General features: G+C 33.8%; 1 pseudogene; it reads right to left on the bottom strand.

Moving 5' to 3' along the window:
• LOC124897960 overlaps positions 1-25,059 on the bottom strand; it is a 103,667-nt pseudogene extending 78,608 nt beyond the window's left edge.
• Between the last annotated feature and the right edge of the window lie 2,805 nt (positions 25,060-27,864).

Genomic DNA, 27,864 nt, shown 5'->3' with positions numbered 1-27,864 from the left:
AACACGATATAAAAAACAATCACTTTTGAGGTCATCTATATTCATTCAAAAGATGGATTTAGGCTTAAGAAACGATCGGGGTATTACAATATCTCCCCCTTTGAAACATTCATCCTCGAGTGTTGCTGTTGGCCAAGAATACAAAGAAAACTGAAGACACCAAGCTGAAACAACTTGCGCATCTAAATCTATATCTTTCTAACCTTTGAAGTACTTCGTTGAATGTATAAACTTATGATGAGAATTGCGATACGCTGGATCCGAGACTGGAAAAGAATAGATAGAGGACAACTGTAATTCTCGACTGAATCTGATCTGATTTGCCTTCTTTCTATATTAAAAAGTGGGCTTATACTGAGAGTTTAGAATTCAATTGATGTGACAAGGGTGCAATCGTACTCATAGATGACGAAGAGATAATTTATGCAGGCATAGGTAATGAGAAATAAGGATAAGTCTACACAATGGGTATACTTGGAAAACAAAGATTATTCAATGAATGCTTACAGACTAGATCACATTTATATACCCGAATCTAAAATTGATGCCTGATACACATACTGAACTGAATTTGTAGATTTTGGGTACGAGCAACTACTTACTCTCAAATTCAACCAGACTTCTCAAACACTCTCTCAACTATACTATACCCTTCTGATACTATACTTATTCGATTCGACTTACAATCCTCACATGACACTGATACTTCCATCTTCTCATATCCCCTTGAACCAAACCCCCTCATCATCTTCTTGCCTTGCCTAGAACCACAAGATTCGCCATATAACCTCATTCTGAATCATGAGCTGCCACATATCTACATTCTTACCATCTCTCACTTCAAGAGTAATTCTCATTACCACTTCGACAACTCCAATCCACCTAGTACTAGCCATTTACTAATGTGCAAGGCACCCATCTGCATGCACACAAATACGACATTCAAGCCTATTTTCATAACCACATGCGCATTCCTAATCAAACACTTATAAAGCCTCTTCTTCATACCCTACACACCTCTTATCAAGAAAAAAATTTGCGCTATAACTTGCACCTACATTATAAGACACTGTAGCATATGGAGATATATGGGGGTCAGTACTTTAAGGAATGTACTGAGTATGTGGGGGTGCAATGCAACATTATAGATAATATCATAAATGATTATGAAAATCATGCATGCTGACGATAACAACTTTCTTTGCTTGAATTAATTGAAATATATTCCCATAAGTCATCAGTAATAACACATACTTAAATCTCGTAAATCATTTAACTCAACTCAAACTCTTTGACCTATGACTTAGAGTTACTCGGTAACGCAAGGTACTTAGATCATTATGGACGTGGGAGTTTCTTATAACCGACATAAACTACACCATGTGAGCCGCATGGAGTCCAACGTTTTGCCCTCCTAAGGAGAGAACCCTATATTGGAAGAGGTGTTGTACTCTTGCTAGGGATTACAACCTCAATCTCTTTATCACAATCCCATACTCGGCCTTTGGCCCACAATTATCAATATCAATCCTACGGTGGCATGTAGTTTTAGAGAAATACCACATTTCCCACTCGGTGCTAAATACTCCTCCCAGACACAGCTCAGAACACATTAGGAAATCCAACTTAATCAATATCAACTCATGGGTCTAACAATAATATATCTCATTGGTAATTCATATATAACTGTGGAATCCTAACTCGACTCAAAATCAAATAATCTTTCTTAACATCAAGATGTATCAATTCGTTAAGTCATGACAACATCAATTACTTTTAGGAAATATCAAGACTTATATAACAACTCAATCTCATGAATCAATATACTCAATAATCTAATTTGTCATAAGGAAACTTAAAGCTTGACACATGTCATGAAAGCACTTGAAATACCAACTCATGGTAGAAACATAAAATTCACAATATTAAATATCAAGTCAAAATTTAGAAATTTATAAAATAATCATGTATCAAAAACTTTAAGAAAACATCATAGAACTCATTCTTGACTCTCAAGCTCAAATATCAAGATATATATTCAATAATCAAACTTCTCATAGAAAAGCTAAATCATGACTCTTATCTCAAATCATTCGAAACTCATCAACTCATAATAACAATATTCAACTCATGGCATAAATTCTTAATTTAGGACATAAAATGATGAAATAGTCATGTGTATGAATATTGAATAGTTCAAATATCATAAATCATTAATAAAGTAATTTGGGTGTAATCCCACTTTGCAAAATCATGAATTTCAATAGTAGAAATTAAATCTTTGGGCACAAAAACGAATGAAGTGTTCTTGTTCGAAACTCCACATACCTTGATTATGGATTTGAATGAAGAAACTCTTTATAGACTCCTATTTCACTTATTGAGTTAGGGTTATTGATGCTTTTGACTTGGGTACCTTGAATCTTGAACCAATTTGTGAAATCTATGGTTGGATCCTTGATGTTATTGGGAGATTTGGATTAGATTTTGAGAGAGAAAATCCTAGTATTCTTGATGAAGTGGAAGAATAATCCAGTTTTCTTCCTTACTTGGATATATAGAGAGGGTCATAATGGGTGGAAAATATCAAAATACCCTTTTAAAAATGTCCCTTAATTGCTGAAAAAAAGATTGACGACATCCATGACAGGCTGTCAAACCCGTGATAGGACATCATAAAATGTCGTCACAAAAGGGTAGAATTTAATGATTTTTTGCCTAAGGATGATCACATCGTCAGAAATATCATCAAAAATTTGATGACATCATCAAAAATGTTGTCAAAAATGTGACAACCCGTCAGAAATGTCATCACACTTTTCCTGATTATTGTGCTGGAGTAAAATGGGCATAACTCTTTGCTCTGGTATCGGATTTTGTCAAAATTAGTATAGTTGGAAAGATAATTCAAATATATATCTGCTAATAGGTCATGAGCTCAAAAATTCCTAGTATAATGAGAGATATGATTGTTTGATGTTGACTATACCAATATCCTTCTCAAGAATTCAATTGGTAAGGAATGTTTTGATTTATCTAATCGCTAGGACATATTTGAGGTCTTAATACATATCACCCTTGATTATAAAACAACCAAATCACTATAATTTATTTCTCATGAGATTGATATATTGTTGCACTATTGGTTAGGGTCTCGGGGTATTACAAAATGGCTCTAACTTCCTCACCGGGTGTCCAATTTGGGTGAATCTTATGTCGATGGAAAGCTTATCCAATTATCCACCTGATAGAAAGTGAAATTTAGGGAAATAAAACATGATATAAACACCAATCACTTTAGAAGTCATCCATATTCACTCAAAAGATGGATTTAGGCCTAAGAAACGATTGGGGTATTACAGGAAACTTCCTTGATGTCAATTTCCAGTGAAACACTATTCCACACTGCCTATATTATGCGATATTGGTGTGCCACACCCGTAAGTTGAAATTGGCAGCTTGTGTCCTTTTATAAATAAATCACTTATAAACACTTCTGCAAACACCTTGGATGACCTTGGGACTAAGAGAGGCTGTATACCACTTTAATTAGGGTTTTATCTTGTTAATTTAGTTTGTTTATGGATTTTAACATAGATTATAGTATTGCAATTCATGTTACATCTATGAGTGTCTAAGCACCTTATTTTTGGGGTTAATGTCAATAACATGATTACTATTGTTTGGAATAGATAATGTTTTTTTTTATCATATTTTTTTTGTTTTTTCATCTTTTTTATTAGTATTTTAAGGAGTCATGATCCTTATAATACATGCTATAACTCTATAGTGAACATGATAGGATGAATTATAGAGTAAAACGTGGGATGAATGGAATGGGATCGTAAAATTCATGTAATGATGTTATGATTTGAACTTAGGATAAGAATATACTTAAGTGACCTATTTTCATCAAGTATGGGATGATTGTTAAAGAATTTAAATTAGTTCTTGATCCATTCTTAATGATGTAGTTGTAAGGGCTAAGTTAGGTAATCAATTAGAGGTTTGGAAGGCCATAGTTGTACCATTGATTCCATGAACCAACAACTAAGATAACTAACTTAAACAATGAAGTTCTATAATATAGTATGATTTTTCACAGTGCTTAACCTCGGGATTTTCCTATTGATTGTTCAAACCTTTACTTTATTGTATTGTTTAGTATACGATTACGTATAACTTATAAACTCTTGTGGTTACATATGCACTAAATTAATCTTATTAGTGAACTAGTCTTGGATAGTGGTTAACACAAGTATCTAAGGGATCTATACTTGACTTTTAAAAGGCTAATATATTACTTGGTTACATCACGTTTACTTGCATGTGCACTTAGGAGCAATAACTACTCCCAAATGAAAGACACTAATAACCAAAATGCTCAATAATAACAATCGACTAAAGACTAAAAATAAATACAATATTTGATAGCATTCAAAACATCTAAATTGGAGGATATAATACCTATAAGTATATGTATGATATCCTAGGTCATTTGGTGTTCGCAATCTACCATCTCTGGAGAATGCAACTATTATGAAAATTCCATAAATATAGGGAGTTAAGGAATTTAATAACTCAAGTCCAAAATCATGAATTTCACAATACAATTTGGGCTTATAATTTTGTACAAGTAATGGTACTAAAATTCATGAACCCTAAGCTCTAAAAAAGGAGTTAAACTAAGAATTTGAGTTGAATTTGTGACTCCATGGCTGAAAGTAGTTCCTTTGATGATATCCCACATACCTATAGATGAAAACCCTAAAGAAATATTTGAAATTAGAAGCTTGAAAAAGATGAACCATAGTTGCCTTGAAGAGGAGAAATCACCTCTATCTTTCTCTGTGATGCTAAGTGTCGAGTGTTTTTTCAGTAATGAGGGCTTAGGGTATCATTAATTTTAATAATCAACATTAGGGTGGCATAAACAACATAGTTTTTGATATTAAAAGAATGGGTAAAGACAACAAATACCTCTACAAAATTAAGTTGTATGGACCATCCAATAATCGTGGAATCCACCTATGATCATGGGTGGTAATAATGGTTTGAAGGCTGAATTTAAGCTCTCTGATCTGCACTAGATAAGACTTGGTGTGATCGTATGGCCCACCTATAATCGTACTTTGGTTCATAGTCTGTAGGTTCCAACTAGATAAACTTTAGAAGCCAAGATTGTACCTAACATCGTAGTTTCTAACCATGGTATTCCCTATTGTGGTTGGAGGGTATAATTCTCAAATTTCCAATAACTAACACTATTTAGAATAGATGAAAGTATTGTACGGTCGTATAATTTCACCAAGATCATAAATGTGCTCATACGTTATAACTGTTGTACTATTTTTTATTAGATGAAAACATTATATGGTTGTACAGTCTCACCAAGATCGTACCTATGCTCACAGGTTCTCACTGTTGTACAATACTTCACTAAAATAGCCATAACCTTTTACTCCAATATCCGATTAAGGTAAAACTAGATGCATTGGAAATATAATTTAGATATCTATCATTTGGTGGTTCTTGAGATTAAAATACTTTAGAATATAGGTTTAATGCTCATTTGAAGTTGACTATATAGATTCTTCACAAGAAATTCATCGCTAAGGGATATTTCAACTTGGCTAAGAGCTAGGAGTTATTTGTTGCCTTAAAATATGTCTAATAAATTTTTATTCAACCAAAATATGACATTTTATTTTAAATTTACTTGAAGCATGGTTCTAATCATAACTTGGATTTTTGAGGTGTTAGAGTTCAGGTCCTGTGACTTCCATACTCATTTTGGGGGTATGGGCTGGAATTTGGCTGAAATGGCTTTTTGGAATGTGAGACCCACTTTTAATCAAAATAAGCCCAAATGGAAATTTTGATGGCTTTATTGACTCCATAATGTCAAATATTATATGTATCGTAGTTTAATTACAAGCATATGATTTTAAGCCAATCTCGAGTACCTAGTCGGAGTCTTCTGGGACTTATTGAACTTAGTTGGTGTTAAGTTTTCTAGTGCAGCCGCTTAAGAGGCTAGGGAACTACTTTAGTAGTTGTGATATTCTTTACCGATATCTACTTTAGTAGAGCTTGGCCAACCAAGTCTTGGCCTCTTTAGCGGCCTTCTGGCACTTTAGCAATCATTTAGCTGCTAAAGATGCCGTCACTGGTGTTTTAAATATTTATTTCATTCTCTCCTTTTCCAAATTTGATCCTAAATATTAAAGCCCTATTTTAGACCCTTACAAGCTCTAAATTAGTCAGGAATTAAGTGGGTAATGTTGGTTTTAGCTCTATATAGTAGTTTTGAGTCTGTAACATCTTTATCTTATAAGTAATTTGATCAAATCTCTGCTTAATTTAGTAATTGAATTTATTATTTTTCTAGATTATGTTGGAACTAATTTTGCTACTGTTTGAGCTCAAATTTACCTAAATTTATTTTGTAAGTGATTCTTGAGTTGTATGGGATGTTGTGATTCTACAAGCAGACCTCACGTGAGATTTTTAGCTCAGTTTGTAACTTAAAGAATTTGTATGTAATATGGGTATCAATTTTCTCTTCTTGATGTATAGATTGTTATTTTTGTTTTATGGTATCTCTTCGAGGCTTCTTGGAAAGGAAAAGCTCTAGTTTAGAGGATTCAAAAGGCATTCGGCTGTGTTCAGATAGGCAAGACTTACCCTTCTTTTAGATTGAGATTGATTATGATATTAGCGTACAAACATGGGGTGACCTTACTAGAGTTTGAAGCTTATCCCACTCCATCTATTTTAGTACATTCTTTTGCATTTCTGAGACTACTATGTATATGTAAATATGGATATTGTCTAGTACTCTTTTTTTTTAATCTTAGTGGCTCTTAGTATCGACCTTATTAGGTATTGGGAGAGATTATTATATATATTTTATGCTATTCCTTCACTTTTATAATAATGTGTATATCATTTATACTTCTACCTATTCTATTATTTTTGATGATTTCTTTCTTGTCTCCCTTTACATTCCACCCGTTAGTCCTTTACTTGCCGTTCAGGGCTATTGCTTGTCTTACCTACTAGTGGGTTAAAGTAGGTGCTATCAAGACCTAAGAAACTGTTTCATGATAGAAATCATCTTGATATGTATTTATTAAGATCATAAAATATATAACAATCCATTAGATAGGTGAATACAGATATATCTCCATGTATACATTCTAAAAAAATAGGAAATTCAATTTTAGTTTTTATTAGTGATGATCTAATAATCAACTTGATTTTACAATAAGAAACACATAAGAATTCATCGCTTAAAAGATTCTTCAAGTTATTTAATTCATGTACATTTGAATTTTAACTTTGTCATTATTCATCTAGGATAACCCATTCGGTCAGGCCAAAGCACCAAAGAATTATATAAGTTAACTTTTAATTTACAATAGAGTGTGCTTTAATTGTACTATTTTTTTTGCATAATACAGGCTATAAGACAAAGTTGATAATTTCAAAAAATATATTCTTACCCTGATACATTCATGATAGCCTTTAGATATTAAACATTCATTTCATTTTTTATCTCAACATGATATTTTTTTGACGTATATATTCATAACTCGACAAATATTTTGAGGACTTGAAATAGAATATTGCATTATTAAAACAATTTTTATACTCTAAGGTAGAAATATAATAGTTCTTCCAAAGCCTTATGTCAATTTCAAATTGTCAAAGATTGTAATAATATTTATTTTTTCCTATGAAAGTATGAAAAATATTTTTCATCTTTAAATATAGTGTGCATCATTTCATTATCAATCACACAAGTTTCCTTATAATGAATTATCAATCCAAATAAACTTAGAGAAATATTCTATATTCTTCAAGATGAATTTTCTCTCCCTATTGCAAGTGCAAGTGTATGCGAGGATGTACAAGTAATATAGTTAGTATAAGAAATCAGATGTGAAACCCATAGGGTACTATGACTAACTATTTTCTAAATTAAACTAGTTCAAATTATTTACTTAATCTATATATCTCAAGGGTAGGATGATTATTTATTATACTATGGGTTTTACTAAAGTAAGAAGGTAATAAAAAGTAAATATACAATGGTTGTTCACAAAGAAGATAAAATTTAGAGTTATGACACTTGTGTAAATTATCATATTTTATTATTGTTGTTAAGCATTATAATGATATCTGTCGAATTACTGAGTCAAATAGTTTACAATATGATTATGGCCTCTCGAGTCTCTAATCACGTGTCTTCTAAACTAGCATCACACCAACATCATTGAGCTGGGATGTGGTGATATACATTGATTACATTTATATATCTTCTTGTATTTGAGTCAATCAATTCAAACTAGGTAAATCTATGCCCTATCTGCTGATCTATTTACAAATGTACCCTATCCATATTCTATTCTTAGTTTCTGTCTCTTAAGTTCCTCCAAAAATTATCTATTTATCCTATTGATAGCTAAGAAACATAATAAGATGCATAATATTAGAGAATAAAACATGAATAGTAGAATCCTCATGAACAATCAATAACTATAATATGATATTTATAATATGGCCATAGCCTTAGAAAGAGGAATATAAGTTTCTCACAATCTTATTACAGAAGCAAGAATCCAACATAACAACAAAAACCAGTAACTAAGGAGATTAAAAAGTAAAACTTAGAGAATTTGATAAAAAAACACTACATAATTTAGCACCTGCACATGTTTTGTGCCTTTATAATGCTCATTATATCTTAAATATTACTAATAATAGGTTTTATGATATTTGAAACACCTAAAAGGATCCTCAAAATTGGAAGAGGGAAAGATCACTACCTTACTTTTGGCCTAGCCTTATGAGGTCCTTTGTCTTGCCTTTTTATTTCTTTGCGTAAGAGCTAAACATTAGAGGGGGCTATCATTTTGACCCTTTTACCTTTTCATCTTGCTAGTGGAGCTTCTAACTTTGCTTTAGGCTTTGTTTTGCGAGTTTTATCCACTTTTTCTCCATGCTTAGTTGATTTTATGGTCTTTTCATGTATAATGTACAAACACCTTTCATAAGCTCAAAATTATGTATTAAATAATAAAAAGAGCATCAATCTAGAATATTCTCGCAATAAGGCACATATACGGGTGTGTAACCCCTTAAACTTTCTATCTAAAATTTAAACCATTCCTTATAAATTTTTCTGTATATATGTATAAAAGACCAATCTTTAAGTAAATTTCTATTAAATATGAATTAAGGTCAAAAGAAACCCCCAACATGATGTTGACTTGAAAGCTTCTCCACTGATGAAGTAGTTGTATAAGTTTTTACTAGGTGAATCTCAAATGAACATTAATCCTTAGATATGAAGATTTACGTGGTCCAATACCTACTAAATCTAGTTTCATGGATCGTTTGTTAATCCTAGTCTGCAGCAAAAATTTATGGTCATCTAGTGAGGCACTATCCAAAGCACGTAATAGAGATAATGAAACGAGGATGTAAGGACATAATGGGCCTGGTGCCACGAGGCTCAAGACACATGATGAGCCTTTCGGCACACTCCTTCCCTTTCCAGATGAGATCTTCCCCGAGTCCACTTATTTAAGGTCATTTTAGTCATAAAACCTTTTGCAAAACAATCTTTTTAACCATAAAGCATCCCATACAATTTATGCATTTAGTTTTATTGATTAAAACCCCTATCATTTATCTTCTAAACTCCATTTCTCAAACCATCAAGAAGGATTAAAACCATGGCTTCTCTTCAAAGGTTCTTCCTTAAGTTTCTCCTCCAAGGTATGTAAGGTTTTCTAATGCCATGAATTCCTTCAGTAGGAGAGGACGCATCTAAATGATATTTTTATGGAATGTTTGACAAAATTGTTAGCATCAAGTTAGGGAGTAAAGATTAATGCACTTCATAGAAGTTATTCAACATTGAGGTAGGTTATTGTTAATTAGTAGTACACTTTGGTTATTTGAATGTATAGAATATTATTTATATGGGAGATATAAATTCTTAGGCCTATTGATATGGAGTTTGGATCATTAAATAATGTAAATATCATTGAATAGATAAGATTTTCTATTTAATGTGTTATATGTGGGATTTACATAAAGTTTTTGTTATAGTAATTCTAAAATTTTTGTTAATGACCTATGAACTAGGTAAAATCAGGTAATGATAGATTAATGTGTGACTTTATATTTGTGCGAAAGGTGTAACGGGCCTAATAAAAAGAGTAGGTCCCTATAGTTGTCTTACGAGAACTTATTCTTATTGTGGATTGGTGAAGTTGTGGTCAATATAGAAATGAGGTATCATAATATGGCAGTTAGGATAGTTTTTTATCATGTATAAAGTGGGGTGGAGTACAATATGATGTTAAGGTAGCAATGATAATAGTTTATAGATTGTGATTGGTAATAACTGGCTAAGGAAGTTTTCCATAGATTAGAGGTGACACATAGTGGGGAACCATTAGGTATTCTAGGGTATATGAAAGTTGAGATGTGTTAGAAAAAGGACTCGGCTGGTTAATAAATGTTTGTGTTATTGAATTATATTTATAGACTTAATTTTAATTCCATGTTTAATCATGAGTTAAAATTGTGAATTGGCCTTCGGTCACACTTATGATTGGTGAATTAACTTGGCAGTTGATAGTATACATGAAATGATCAACCTTGAATTTGACTATGAAATGATTTACCTTGAATTTTACTAAGTATTTATATAAATAGTGTAATTGCATATTTAATACACTTCATCATATTTTTGTTGATATTAACTGAGAGCCTAATATTAGGATATCTGGCGAGTCCAGCACTGGATTGGTAACTGTTACTTATATGTTGACATATGAAGTGTTAGATATGACACCAATACAGTACATGGACTAAGCTTATCCCCCACAGGTCATGACTATTCGACATATAAGACCTTTTAGTATGTATGCACATATCTGAGGTTTGTGATGCATTCCTTTATATTTAGTGCTCATTCGCATTCAATTTAATTGCATTTTGTTAAGTGGTGTAGAGAAACTTATGTGGCATAAGTCAACTCTTATGATTCAGTTAAGTCAGGAAGAAAATCGGTATGTTTACCGTTACGATGTTTAGAGGAGTCACATGTCTCCCTTTTTGTGGTTAAACTTAATCAAAAAATTAAAGTTGTGAGATTATTAATAGGAGGTAGGTGATATTGAGGTGGTTATTGGTTTATTTTGTGATCCATCTATGGATGATAACTATTGTGGAACTACATGGTTTATATGTTTTACCGTTGCTTGTATAATTACTTAAAATATGTTTGTATAAATAGGGATAGATGTAGACATGGAGAATTAGAAGAGTTGTAAAAGGTATTAGAAATAATGTTTGATTTTATAGGGGTCGGTGATTGGATTGTCATAGGATATAATAATTATAGTGGGAAAATGTAATTTTTTGGGTGATTTACTAAATAAGGTTAATCAAAAGCGGTCTAAAGAAAGGTTGAATGTTGAATATTAACTGAGTTTTAAATTTAAGATGCCATGTATAATTCCTTGATTTTGTATTGCTGTTATAAATTTCTAACCCTGGTTGACTGATGATGCCTACTAATATTTGTGGTGTACAAATACTACTCTTGCTGTATCCCCTTATTGGGATATAGATATATTGTAGGTTAATTAGGAGTTTCTTGTGTGGAGTGGTAGGCTCAATCACCATCAAATCCTTCATCTCTCTTTTAAGTAAAAGTTGTGTATTTTTTATAACGACCCTTTTCATAGTCAGTTTCTAGCCTTGCATGCTTTAATCTAGGTTAAAATTCTCCCTGAATAAAGAGTTATAAATTTCATGCTAGACTAGTCTTTGATGAAATTCGAATATGGTATGGTTTAGAATTATTTAGAATAGATAATTTTATGTTTATGTTATTTGAAATTATCTTATGATAGCTAAGAAATTAAAAAACCCATAGAAACATTAAGAAGTGAATTTGGATTATTAGAACTCAAAATATTGCATTTGACGCAAGGAGGGTAGTTTGGGATGTCAAATCTGGAAGTGTGTTATAAAATAGGAAAATTTTTTGGATAGTCAGACATTATATCTCCACCTAGGCTTCTATAGTGGGAGGCAAACAACTACTACTGGACCACTATAGTTGGAGTCTGGGTCGGTCAGTCTTGCTATAGTGCACAAATCCGACTATATCGATGCCGCTATAGCGGGAATCATCCTGCTATAGAGAGATAAGTATTGTTTAATCCAGAAAATAATCCAAAAATGTATTTTTTTATTCCAAATATTTTTGAGGCTTGAGAGAGGAAATTATAGGTGATTTCAACCTATTTTCCACTAAAATCCTTTATTGAGAGAAGTAATCCTCCCCCTTTTACTAGTATTCAAAGAACTACCTTAGAATTACTAGTTTTTTTAGCATGAGGTAGGAGTTTACTTGACCTAGATGGAATTTCTGGTGTTATATAGTAATTATGGGTTAAAAACCTTGGGTTTTGGTGAAAGCTAGACGAACTAAGGTTGCATGCTTAGAATTTACCTTAATAAACATGCGGACGGGATATGCCCCAAACCATAGAAAAAACCAATGTCCTATCTAAACTAATACAGACATGAGAAAACTAAATATAAGAAATGGAGCCTCTCGAAGTATGGAAGCTCACCACTTCAAGTCAACATAAGCTGTTCCCAAAGTTCGATCACTTAGTAGGAGGTGTAGATGACCAACACCTACATTGCATGGGGATACAATATCAAAGACGATTAGAGGTTGGAGAACTCGTACCTAACTCAAGGATAAGGTTAAAATAGTGCCAACAGTTCAAAACCAATAAATCAATGCATATACCAATACAATACTTACATATACATATATATATATTTATACCATGCGGGGATAGGGAACAAGATCAACATGAACTTTAAAATAATTAACCTGGGCTGGGTAGCATGGCCATCATAGAGCAAGGCTCCCATGGGCTATATGGGCCCAACTCTCTTCTAGATAGAAGGCCCAGTGTATGTAGCCACACGAACTAGAGAATATCCAAATCCGTATATGCCTATATGGGGGACTGAACCTCCCGTCATAATCAAGGTGACTTAAGCAACAATACAAGTAGTAAGAGGGACTCAAACCTTCCTTTCATATGTTCATTTAGGGGACTCAATCCACCCAAACATAAGACACCCACATCAGCTAGTGCGTTTTCTAGTGTTAGTCCTTTGGACTCAACTTTTATGGCCCGACTACACATACCGCTTAAAAGTCTAATATAAAACCATCATTCAACATATAGAACCATTTAGTCAATTACTTACAAAAGGCACTTCATTGCTATCATCATACCAAAACTACTTGAAAGTATATGATATGCCATTACCATTATCAATCAACCATCCATTCATTTGAATTTTGTACTCAAACCCATAATCTAATAAAGAAACTTGTTCATCAAATGTTTAGGAACTCGAACCCATTTTCTAACAAAGACATAAATCAATTAATATTTAGGGACTCAAATCCATTTAATAATTAAACAACTAAGGTTACCATTTAAACCATTACATATCCAACAAGGCCTTCACAAACAATTTACCATCCATACATATTCATTTGGCCAAGCCTTAGTTCAAAACATCATTAACATGTGACTAATTTATTATATTTGGCATTTTAAGAAACACTTTGAGGCCGTGCTATTATCAAGACCAAATTTAAGGTTAAAACCATCAAGTTTAGGGTTACCCATGACCCATTTGATAAACCATAATTACCAAGCACCCACTTGTGCAATCTAGCATAAAAAACATGTATAAACACAAGTTAAACCAATAATAAATAATACTTAACCATATGCAATAAAACCCTTAATATTGGTTTTCAAAACCACCATTTAAGAATCATAATCATACTTTAAAACACATGATATTTGAGAAATAACAATGAGGGAAGAGTCACATTCTTTATTCAAGAAGAATCACAGAAGAAACTTGACTCTTAAGCCTCAAGATGATCACCTTCGAAGAACCCTAGCCCCAATCTTCAAGAGAGAGTTTAGAGAGTGTTTTTGGAGGGTTTGATCTTTCAATAGTCAGTTATGAGAGGACATAACATGTCTTAAGATGTGGGTAATTAAGGGTTTTGGGGTGGGAAATGCATGGAATACCCCGAGCTTAAAAGCTAAAAACCTACATGCAGGAGTGTATGACCCATCCCCCTAAACCATACCCTAGGGTACAAGTGCCACCCTTATATAGTACCCTAGAATCATCTTGGACCCCCATACTAACCATCATATGGACAAACATAACTAAATCATATCCTAATATACGAGAAGTACTTTATAACCCGTACCCTAGAAAGAATACTTTGGACAAGACTTAGGGCACCATACAACTTAGAAACATACCATTCATACCCCAACAAACGACTAGTATTATGTTCAATTATACCTTGGATGGAAACCAACGCAACCATATTGATTTACATACAAGAGGAGGGACCCTAAATAGTACAACATCCTACGACTAGTACCCACACATCGTATGATGTTCAGTGAGCTCAATATTAAGAAATTTTCTAAGGGTGCATATCCAAGGTGTTTCACTTGAGTAGATCACGTTATGTTGGTGTTGATATATTTAGTTCCTATAGTAAACCATTTGACATTATTATTGTTATTGGATCCTTCAGTTGTCCAAGTTGTTGGCATAAGTAAATTATGTAATTTTTGTAAAGGCTTTTAAATAGTAATTATGGAAAGCTGGAACTTAATATTGTTGTTCATGTTATGTTGACTTGGTTTATTATTTTTAGATATGGTTTTGACTTGGCGAATTGTCTGTGTTGACTTATACTTGAATTAACTTATTTCAAATTATTATGAAAAGTTAATTGGTGGTGTAATTGAGGTAAAGGTAAATTGATAAGTGCTTCATGGTTGTTCATGTCCATAAGGTGTTAGTTTCTTGTACACATTTATTATTTTGGGTTGGCCGATTACCCTATAGTACATAGTGGTTTTGTACTGATACTACATGTATTCTTATTTTTGTTGAGGGAAGAGTATCTTCCAAGGGCTACAACGAGACCTCAACTTTAGTACATGATTTCTCTGACTCAAGGGTGAGCGACATCTTTTAGGCAACCATGAGTCCTCTTACGTTAAGGGTTTTGTCCACCTGTTTTGGACATAGACACTTTACTATTTTATTTTTTGGGTTGAGCCATAATTGATATTATTAGATCTTTTCATTTACAAACTTTTAGTTCTTGGGGGTGTTTTAGACTTTTGTATATTTCTACATTTGTTTATTATTGTCATTAGAACATCTTGAGATATCGGTATATTATTTGAATTGGTAGTTTCTTTTGAAATTTGATAAGTGAAATAGATGGTTATTTAGGGTAATGTTTCTCCCACCAAAAGGATAGTGCGGGTGCCACTCACATGGGTTTGGGTTGTGACATTTATTATCTTGTTATTTCATAGGAGCTCTTGTATATATCTAGACTAACTCTTTGGTAGTGTAAATTGTTTGAAATTGTAAAAGGTCTTGCTACTAAATTTCAGAATCTTTTTAATTGATTTGGGTTATTTATGATATATCATGATTATTACCACATATTTGGGTAAGGATTCTTTTATCTAGTTAGATTAGAGCAGGTGTCTGTATGATGTAGTATTTTTGGTCATAACGCTTTCCAAAACCTTTATAACCTCCATAATGTCATGAAATCCCAATCATATTAATTATGACATAATGATATATGTATGACTTGTAACACTACAAAACTACTTCAAGAATAAACATCTAAAAAACTTATCCTCCATAAGGTTTTGAACCTATATCTTTTGTATCATGGATAAATGAATTATCTAATGACATGAATATTTCCACAACACCCATAAAGTGTCATATGCTATGAACTTATGAAATTTAAAGTATGGTATGACAGTACCAATTATCTATGACACTGTATAAATCTAATGGATGGTTGTTGGGTTAAATATATATATAATAGGTGATTTAGAGAATTAGATGGCTAGTAGAAAAGATATTAGTCAAAAGAGCTCACTTCCCAAAACTATATTTGCTCACATAGGTATAGTTTGTTGTTTCTCCCAAGCGCACACGCAAGTGTACGTGGTCTCACCAAGTAGTAAAGTTGCACTTTAGAAGCCAAGTATTGATCCCATAGGGACTAGTGTTAAGCAACTATCAAATTTAAGTTTAAGTCTTAAGATTAACTTAGTACAAGTGTAACCACAAGATTTTGAGAATTATAACTAAAAGTAAAATAAACAGTGTGTAAAGTAAAAACTTGAGATAATAAATGGATGAAAGCCTAGGGTTAAGGCACTTTGAACAATCATACTACGCTATTGAACTTCATTCATTAGGTTTATTATCTTGGTTATTTATTTGTCGGGTTTATCGTATGATCATAGTCTCCCAACCTCTAATCGTATACCTAACTTGGACATTACAACAAAATCATTGAGCGGGGACGTAATAATCAAATTAAATGATTAAAGCTATCATTCTACATGTGAACCAAGAAAGGCTTCTAGTTATATCCCTATCTTAGATGCTAATTCAAGTTCCTTATTTTATAAAAGAATAAGAATCTTACTCTATTCATCCCCACAGTCTATCGTCCTATTCCCCTCCCGAGATCACAAGGTTGACAATATATATATTATAAGGGTTGAGAATTATCAAAATAGTTAAAATAAGGATGAAAAAACAACAAAATATGATAATAAATCCAAACAAATTCATTTCATAACGATAGCAAATATGTTCTTGGCCTTAACCCTGAAAAGGGGCATTTAGCCACTAATGGACATAACCATAATCCAAATACTTGAATACATGATTAAATCTATTAAAAAGATAAATTTAAAGAATATAAACCCTAAAAAATGTATGTAGAAGCCTCCTCTCCAGTCCCAAGACGTCTAAAAAGTTTATAACAATAAGTACTCAAATCCTATTTATAGTGGAAGGTTTTAACCGGAGGGGGAATAAATGGTTAGTATCATTGGTGAGCCCTTATGGAGGGAGAATCACATAGTGTGACTTTGTGCACTATAGAGAGAAGAACAGGGCATTTCTTAGTCCACCAGAGAGTTCCTTTTTGACGTTAAGCTTCACCTTGTGCTTTCCTCTTCCATCATTGGTCCTATGGTGTTATTTTACTTCAATTTCCAGCTTGTATATTGTTAATATTTCCTCAAAATCAAATAATCAAGCATCATACATCAACATACACCACTTATTGGATCTCAAAACAACATAATATCAAGAACGGTGAACTAGAAACATAAGCTAAGACTAGGCTTACCCACACTGATCTTTAACTTATTGTTTTGACTCTTGAATTGATCCAATTGAACTTTGTACATTATAAAAATTTGTTCCACACTTAAATACACACTCAAAACATTAGTAACTCATTCAACATTGTAGAAACTACCACGATAGACTAGAATGGCACCTAGCTCAAGCTAGTTAAACTAGTTTTCTCATTTGGTCTCTATATGATCAATCTGAATCCAAACTTGTTTGAAAATGCCCTTAAACATTGTAATTAAATATTTAAATACTTATATGCTTATTTATATCACCATTAACACATAAATCACACAAATTGTCCTCAAAATAAGGCTAAATAAGCTAGAATAACATCACTAAAATGCATAAATACACCTAACATCATTTGTTATGTAAATTAGGATAGATATTCATGTTACCTCTATGAAGATGATTTGGTATGCCTGGACATTATTTTTAATGACTTCTAGTAAATTTCCTTAGTTTATGCTTATTTTGCCATTTCGAGCCTTCCCACAGATGCTAAAGGTCATTTATGACTTGCCAAAACTATCAATTTGGTTATCGATAGCTCATTTGGGTTTTAGTCTCATTTCTCCAATTAGACCTTTTATTGGTAAGAAATTAGTATCAAACTAAAACTCCTAGTTGGTAACCTCAGATGAGAGTTTCAACTATGCCATCAGCTCCAAAATATTGATTTTAGGCTGGAGGAGCCTTGGTTCAAGCTCAAGGCATATAGAGTCATTTTGGGCTACAAGGTGTATTATTTAAAAAATGGATCGATAGGTTTAGGCCCCATATTTAGTCAAAACGATATCTGCTGCAAGTTTTAATGGTTTCATTGAGTTTCAAATGTTGAATTTCGTATGGTAGTATAGTTTGTTTGCACGTATGGGATTCCAAAGAATCCCAAACACTTGATTGGAGTCTATTTTGGACATAGCAAATCTGATTCATGGCACCATCTGGTGCAACTTCTTAGGTGATTGATCGCCCTTAGACCCTCCCCAATCGTTTAAGCAATGAACTTGTCTCTTAAGTGGAGGTCGCTTAAGCGAAGGACAAATATTTTTGGTGGATTGCTTAGATGATCACTTGTCTTGAGTAACTTAAGAGATACCTGGGTATTGTTAAATCCACTTTTTCACCTAAAATTCCCATTTATTTTCTTATCATTTTCCACCATTTGAGTGCTTATTTATAGGGATTAGTGGTGAATCTTCCATTAAATTTAAGGTAAGCTAGCCGAACACTACTTGGTCATTTTCAATTAATTTTTCCATTAATTTTTATCCTATTTAATTTTGAATTCATAGAAATTAATCCTTTAACCCGTAGACCTTAGGGGCTATTTTGGGTCCCAATTTATGCACCAATTGTGCTCAATTTCTGAGCATACCTTCCTAGTCCTTGAAGGCTCCTCATAACAAATTTAATTTTAGATTTTGTTTGCAGGCCCTGTGTTCCCTTTCTTAACCTAAATTTTGACCTGACCCTTTATATAGTAAGATAGGTCTCATTTTACTCTTTATCATATCTAGGTTATTATTTTGAAAGCATGGAGGAATTCAGGATCATGGATCAAAGGCAAATAATTTATGGATAATTCAAGGACTTTCGGTTTGGTATTGAGGTAGGCTTCTGTCTATTCTTCAAAAGATAGTGTATTATGTATATTGCATGTTAGGTAAGGATGATAGGATATGATTGTGGATAGACAAAGTTACTTATTCTAAATTGTGAGTTCGAGGGATAGAAGGGTGAATTAACCCTTAATATGAAATACTTGTTATGCTTATGGGATCCTATTACCCTAGGTTGCTAGCATGTTAGACATAGTTGAGGCTAAGGACCCTTTAGTATAAGGTTTACTACTTGAATCAGTGAATTATCATAGTTTCTAGGATAAAGTTATTATGGTTATGTTGGTTATATATATTATTAGGTCGAGGCCATGATTATGACATTAGTTGGACTCTAGGTGAGTGATTTATCCTAGTAAAGGTCGTAACCGTAGCCTATGGGTGTTTAAATACTTATAGTTTTATTGTTTGGATACTAGTGATGGCATGCAAAGAGTTGGTATGTGTACGCTCACTTAATGGTACGATTCTAACCAAACTGATGATTTTACTATTGTTTTCCTAAAAAGGGATTTATTCCCACTTTTTAGTTTTAAAATAGATTCTTTAATAACAGAAATTATGCCACCTTAATGGATGATTTACAAGCCTCTCAAACTAAAAGGATGTTTCTAAAATTTGACTGGGATATATTTTGATCTATGATTTTACCATTGCTATTTACTTCGGGTAAGAAAAATTTCAATCCTTTCTATACTTTTATGATGATGTAGTCTTGGAGTTTATCCAGCGCAATGGATTTATTGACTTACACTATTTTAACCATGGATTTAGTCCATGTATTTATTATATAGACATCTCTTTGGTACTAGATAGAGTAGATTAATGATGATGATGATTAGAAATACTATATCGAGACCAGTCAGTTTATATGGTACTCCCAAACCCCTAGGAGCCTCTTGTCTGTAAGTTGTCATGCTAGAGGAGAGAGGTCACCATCGGTCCCACCTTTGAGTGACATTGAGCTGGAGGAAATGTAGATATTGGGTTAGGTTATGGCACCTGGATCAAATGTGGTATCATGGATTTACTTTGCAATCATTCTTGCATCTGCATTGCCTATCACAAGTATATTGTTTGGTGCTTATATCTATAGCCTTATTGAGGTTTTCATAGGTATAGGCTCTAATTGTTATTTGTTGAGTGTTGATTGAACCTTCCAAGCTTATGACGGTATGGGTTTATGAAAGGTCCAGTTAGGTATTGTTTATTTGGACTAGACAATTACTGTATTGTTGTTATAATGGTTTTTTCTTTGCAGGTTGACTTTGGAATGATACTGAGATAGTTATTGTTTTCTGAATAAATATCTCATGGTTAGAAATTATGACTATCGGACCAAATTGTGCTAGTGTTATCTTTCCTACTTGGTTTGGATTTCCCTGGAGGGGTTAGGTGGAATACCTTAGGTTGTTACCTAAGAGTTAGTCATACATACTATATATATATATTTTTTGTATGTATGTATTTGGCTATAGTATTATCGTATATCCCTCTCCTCCTTCGTTTATGCATATTGTATATTCATTTCTTGGCTTGTATACTACTATATATCCTTTTTCTACCCTTGTATTTGTATATTATCTAGTGATATACGGTATAATGCCTTAATTCCTAAGTTTAGATAGAATAGAAAAGTTTAACCTTATTGTCTTTCTAGCATTGTTATGTGAGCTTTCTAGATATTTGGCTATAGTTTACATTCCTGCTAGTATGCTACTTATATTTTCATTATCTTGGGAGATTAGTTGGTAGTTGCCTACTGAGTATCACATATTTGGTACTCTTACTACACTTTTTCATACTACAGATCATAGTATAGGTTCTCACTAATGCTGTGTGCATCATGCAGAGAAGTTATAGATCAGAGATTTAGGGTGAGCTCATGGCGTTTGGAGTATTATTATTCTCTGTCTCATAGATAATACTAATCTATATTTTGTATTTAGAGATAGGTAGAACCTGTATATTAGTTTAGTACTTCATTTTGTATTCTTATTATATTAGAAGCTTGATAATGCTCAACTCACTCCTATATTTAAGGGCCGAGGCGATTGTTATCAATAACCCAACTAGAGTTGGGGTTAAATCCACAAGGAGCAAATTATAAATTTCAAGTCCTATGGGAGCTCTAATTACTAAAGTTTACCCAGAATGCTAATAAATACGACATGTAAAATAAAATGGGGGAATTTGATGGTGACAATTTTTTATTAACAATGCACGTGTATGGCACTTTTTGATTTGAAATCAATATTTGAGGAGATCTTGGGATTATGTCTACCTAAAGGTAAAGCGTGTAGGTAGATGATGGTTTAACATGAAGCTTAGATATTAACTAAAGGATAGGCTAGGTCAAAAGTCATTGGGGTCAATCTTTCAATAAAACCACAATGATTTCACCCGTTGGCTCTTTCGAGCACCTAACAAGTGTGCAATTCATAATCACCCAAAACCTCAATCAAGCATCTCTACTTCTAGGATGATGCTCTTGACCAGATTTATACTCTAAATACACATATTTCTAATATTGCAAAAGGTAGTAAACCATAGGCTTAATTGTCCACCATTGCCTTGTCTACTTATAACCCTCTTTCAAGGATGTTATGGGTTACCTTATGTTCACCTTCATCCCTATTTCAAGGATGATGAATGGTTTTGAGAGTTTGGGGTTTTCACCCATCAAACCCGTTTGGAGATTTGGGGTTTTTACCCACAAATTTCAACTCATAAGTCCAAGAAATGGTGGAATCCATACTCAATAGCTAACAATCATGCAAACACAACAACACCCACACACAATTACACTTTAGTTCAACATAATCCAAAAACTAAATTACTTAGATACTCATGAAGAAAGTAAAGAGAGATATATCATGAGGATTATCCAAAGCATTTATTCTTCGTAAAATTACTAAGAAAGCCTCCATAATTAGTTACACACTTGCCCAATTAGGTTTTCTTGCTTTGAATTCAAAAATATCTATAAGATAAGAAATACCCAAAGATGAAAGGGTTTTCGCCTATATAAGGTTTGGGATTCATTCAAGCGAAATGACAAAACTGCCCTGGGTCATAGTCCCACTTGGCTACGATCGGATGAGGTTGTCTACAATTGCGGCCAATGCGACTGCAGTTGTATTCTACGATCGCATTTTCTTGACCTTTACAAATGTTTGCGAATGCTTCCTGAGGACCACGGTCATGGTAACTGAGGCTGAACTACTCCAGGTTTCCAACTGCACTCCTTTTACACCCATTTGATCCCTTTTTAGCTGCAATCCATATTTTTTCACCTTCTCAACTATATACCTACAAAATATGGATATTAGTGTATTCAAATAATGGTGATGTCTTATTTTCTAATACAAAATATGGTAGTGTGAATAAATGTTTGTGGAAACGATTGGTAAAATCACCACTCATCAACACCCCCAACTTAAAACTTTGCTTGTCCTTAAGCAGCACCACCCTTTTCTATCAGACAATTTCACATGTATGCCCTCATTCTATAAACCGATGATCATGATGACTTAAAATTGATTGCTACTATAAAAAGTTCTTTGCACATGGGCAACATTATTTCAACTACTCTCCTCAATAAAATGGAATATTTGAATAATGCATTTTACTTTAGGGAGAAACCATGTAACAACCACTAACACTCTAGAAATGACTCACTTGTTGACTACAACTATATAGTAGTTCTCCTTATCTCATTATGCGGAAGATGACGAAATCACCTACCTTAACTTGTTCACATGCCTCCTTATAAGAAATAAGATTTCACACACCTAGTTACCACTCACGCAACAAGGAATTTTAAGTGAAAACACTCGCTCTAAAGAAATTCTCCATGTTAATAAGTACAATGCCATAGGCTTTCCCCTATTTTCAATTGTCAATACAATGACCACACTTAGTTAGGAATCATAAAGGACTTTTAGAGCTTGTAATGTAGGTTCAGGATAGGGTAGGATATCAACTTAGGACAATAGGGGTAAAACATCCTTGAACTTCTATATCATACTCGTCATTTTTTGCTATTGGGCCGCTTCTTTTTCTTTTACTACATTGCTTATTATGTGTTTTATTAGTTTTCCCACTTTCTTTTTTTTTCTTATTTTTTATATGAATAAATAATTTCTTTCTTTCCTTTGTGGGATCTTTTCTTTCTTCATATCAAAATGCTTTTTAGCCTTAAGCTCGTAGGCACCTTCTTATGAATTCGTGGCCCAACTACATCTCTTTCAATTTCCACAACCCCCAACTTAGGATTTTTAGCCTCAACTTGTATCCTTAAGTTAAAAGATGGTAGGGTTCAAAAGAGGACAAATTGAAGGGTCATGATTTGTAATGTATTTGCAAAGAAAAGTCCAAAGGCTCAAAAAGGGTGACTGGGGGGTAAATTCTTTGTATTGGTAGGCTTTTTAGGCTAAAGTGGGCTTCCAATGTCACAAGATGGCCTATGAACATTTTACCAACCAAGCACAATCAAAATTTAGATTTGAAAGACTAATGGGGAAAGTTCTAGATGGTACAAGTACACATGAGATGTAGACAAATAAGCTCACACACATGTCATGTAAATTTCTTCAAAGGGTTCAATTATTCCTCCCACTCGAGACAAAGATAGAGTATTCACTATTCTTCTAAAGTCAATATTCAGAGTCATAGAAAGAGAAAAAGCTTTTCCACAAGTTTGCTCACGTCCATGCCCTCAAATTTTCCAAAATTTTCAAATGGAGGGGGTTGTTTGTTTTGCATCCGCACCATACATAATATTCTAGTCATGGCAACAACTAAATTTATTGTATTATATTATGGCTCTAATACGGGTAAACCACTTGCATATGTACTCAGAATTTACCAATAGGTATGAATACGATCCCAAATCATCAATGCCATAGGTACTCAGACTTTTGTTGCATTGACCAAGATGCCATGAATACTCAAACTTCCCCTGCATCCATGGTTAAAAAACCAACCACGATGCTTTTCCTTTAAGAATGTCGTCACTCAATCTATCATAGGGAAAATCTTGTCGATTAAAACTAAACTAAAGTAAAAAAAAAAAGAAAAAAGTAACTAATCCATGCAAATGTGGACACCATCAGAGTGACCAAATATTATAACCTGGATAGAACTAAGAATCATCCAAAAGAGTAGAAAAGTTTGCATAAGTATCAATAATACAGGCCCAAATGAAATGAATAAGGAGACACTCTAATTAAAAAGGTAGCAGTGTCCCTACTGCATAAATAATCAAGGATAAAAGAGAGAAGGGTGCTCCTAGAAATCGTATCAAGGGCTGCTTTCACTCTCAGATTCAATATCATTACCAATTTTCTCAAGATTGGTCCACTCAGGTAGGGCCTGATCGTTACTCTCTACCCAAGAGAAGGTAAGTCTATCTTGAGGATTTAGGAATTTACATACGCCCTTCACCCCTTTCCACATCTTGATAAAGAACTTGTCCTTCTTCTTCTCTCTTGTAACCATTTTTTCATATGCAATCCAAAGGTCTCAGTGTGACTCCTTCTAAGAGGAGTACACTTTATCAAGCTTATTGATGGTAGATTTTTTATTCATTTGTTCCTCCCGGTACTTCTTATAATTGGTACGTGACTTATATGAATGCTGGGTTGTGGAAGGCTCTCTTGATCCTTGGGGAAAACTAGACACAGGCTCTCTGATGGCTGCAATATAAACTCCAATCTCCTCAAGAGGTCCGATAGTGGTTGGCCTATGAGACTTAAGACTTAATACATGTCAACTTTTCCAATTCTATCTTTCGCTTTTTTCCTTTGCCAAGTGTTCCCTCTCCTCGTATTCTCAAGAGGTATATGGGAGCATCAGGACGCAACCAAGTATCACTAGCATACTCTTTAAACCCTGTTTTTCTGTAAAGCTCAGTAATCAAAGTGGGGAAGAAGAGATGCATACCACATTGGTTCTTGAAGTGATCTATTTGATTGACTATAATCTGACCAGCATCTAAAGAAATGTCGTCTAAAATACAAGAAACCATTCGAGCACGCAGATCTGGGATTGCTGTCATATGGCCACAAAGAGAGACTCAACTATAAATAATATGCAAGCATATATGAGCCTTGGAAGTGAAGTCATTCATAGATATGTTTCTTTTAGTATTCACCCAAGAGACATCCTTTCCCTGGCATAGCCGTTTCATTAACTAACTCTCTGATTTACACCTTTTTTCTTTGAATTCACCCATGTATACAAGTTGGAGCCCATAAACATAATTGATTTACTTAGCCCTAAATTTCACCGGTTTACCCCAAATCTTAATAGTCATATTGAATGGATCCAAGAAGGACATTTCACTGATGTTGACATAAAATTCATGGACCCATTGTTCATTTGCAAGATAGGGATCCAAAGCAAAGCACTGCCACCCTATGGATTCAAGTTTATAATGAAATGTCGATAGTTTCTCCATCATATTCTCCATTCAAATACCTCATTCTGGGAGAATCTTTGTCCTCATAAGATCACTGTAGTAGTGAGTATGGCACTCGGTTACCATGAATTGAATGTGATCATACTTGTCCTGAAAACTCTAGGCATACATTATATCAATCAATGATATTTTATCATACAAATAGTACCTCATTAGTCACTAAAGGTCATTGGAAAAGGTGCTTGGTTAAGCTAAGTTAAAAATTTCAGAGTGCAACATTTTTGGCATGGCATGGAACTGGCCTTGATTACTGCGATCATGGGCCATGACAACAATTGTGTGGCCGCGATTATGGGTCCTGACCACGATTGCGATACCTGAGGATAGTTTTGTGCCATCTCCCCATGTTCAAATCTCATCCATGTTTTTAGGCTACTAGCTTGTTCTAAAACATGGGTTTACATGAAGACCAATTTAATAATGCGAATAAGTGTTTGAATGTGCCCTTTCGAATAGAAATATCACTATTGAAAGTTCGTTTGGGTAAAGTGTTAAACAGTTGGTGTGCATATCTCATTTGTCTATGTTTTTCACATATTATTGGGTACTCAAGATTTCCCCAAATGTGTGTACACCTTATTCAAGCAACCAGCACCAAACCAACACCAAGTATGATGACATAGGAAGCATAAAAATCAAAACTTTAGGCCCTCTCTTAATCATGTATTTTATGGCCTATTTTCTAAAATAAAAATATGAATTCATGATATGTACCAGAGTTGTGATACAAGGATGCTGTTGGAGAGCTCACAAACTTGGCCAGAGTCTATCCCAAATTAGAGAGTACAATTATGAAAGGTAGTGTGAAGGAAATAAGAGAAATCAGGTATTAAGAGGATAAAGTGACTGAGATCGCGAATAGCAGGTTGCCGCGATCGCGCTTGGGGACCACGATCATGGTAACTGAGAGAAGTTCTGCTCCCTTGTTTTTCCCTGTTTAGCTCTTTGTTTAATTTTTATCAACTTTTCCCCTGTTTAGTTTTCAATGCAAAATTGCACACTTTCCCCTTTCCAATCTCATCCAATGCACTCCATAGTGACACTAATGCTTGAGTTATTCATATGCAAAAGCCAACATCTATACTACAAAAACATGATAAAAAGGATACGAGCCGCTATCGTGGCATTTGTGGGTTGCCTCCCACATAGCACCTTAGTTATTATCATGGCATGACGTCTTTCTTCTATAATAGTCAAGGTGGGTTGTCAATCCCCTTCCCGTTCACCTTCTCACTTTCACATCTACCATGGATATCACTTGAAGATCCGCGGTTTGCTTCATTGTCTCATAAATTTTGAAAAAGACCTCATCCTATTGCACCCAAAACTTTATTTCCCCCACTTCTAAATTGAAAATGGCCCTTCCCGTGCCCAAGAAATTATGACCATAGATTATAGGTACCTCTTTGTCCATTTCACAATCCAATACCACGAAGTCTGCCGGAAGTATATACTTGTCCACTTTAACAACAACATCAAATAAAATTCCCACCGGTTTTTTGATGGACCGATCCTTCATTAAAAGTCGCATAGAAGTCAGTTTAGGGGCATCCAATTCGAGCTTCTTGTAGATGATAAAATGAATTAAGTTGATGCTCTCACCAAGGTCATATAGAGCTCTTGCAAACTCATGCATTCAATTGTACAAGGAATAGTGAATGCTCTAGGGTCATCTTTCTTTTACGCAACCTTACTATACATGATATCACTACAACCATGAGTGACCTCAATAGTTTCACCTTCAACAAGCTTCTTTTTGGACATCAAATTTTTCATTAACTTAGAGTATCCCGAGATCTCTTGGATTACCTTGAGCAACATGATATTTATCGATAGATTTCTAAACTTTTTCATAAACTTCCTAAATTTGTCACTTTTCTCTTTTGTAGGCAATCATTGAGGGAATAGGGAAAGAACCTGGATTGTGGGCCTTACTTCACTCAGTGGCTTTTTATATCAACCACGTCTTCATCACTTTTATTGATTTCCTACTAATCATTTTCTTCTTGACTTTGAGGTAACACCTCCTTTGCTTTAGATTTGGGAATTTTCTCACTCAAGCCTTCTCTAGAGTGTTCATCAAGTGTATTTCCACTCCTTATAACAATTGCTAGAACTTGAGAATCATTCTTTGGATTAGCAATCATATCACTAGGGTGTTCGCCTCTAGGCCTAGCATTTTGTTACGTGGAGATTTTCTTGATTTTGGTTTCCAATTGTTTAATAGAGGTGGAGTGAGACACCATAGTTTAGGAAAGATGGGAGAAATCACCCTTAAACTCAAGGACCATTTTGTCCTTACCTTCCACTCTATTCAAGATCCTTGTTAACACGTCCTCGTTTTTGAACTTTTTAGGGTCAATGACGCCAGATTCCTTGGAC

This window comes from Capsicum annuum, chromosome 4 (genome assembly GCF_002878395.1).
Source record: "Capsicum annuum cultivar UCD-10X-F1 chromosome 4, UCD10Xv1.1, whole genome shotgun sequence".
NCBI lineage: Eukaryota > Viridiplantae > Streptophyta > Magnoliopsida > Solanales > Solanaceae > Capsicum > Capsicum annuum.
The sequence above is the reverse complement of the archived record's forward strand: the minus strand, read 5'-3'. Positions and strand labels throughout refer to the sequence as shown.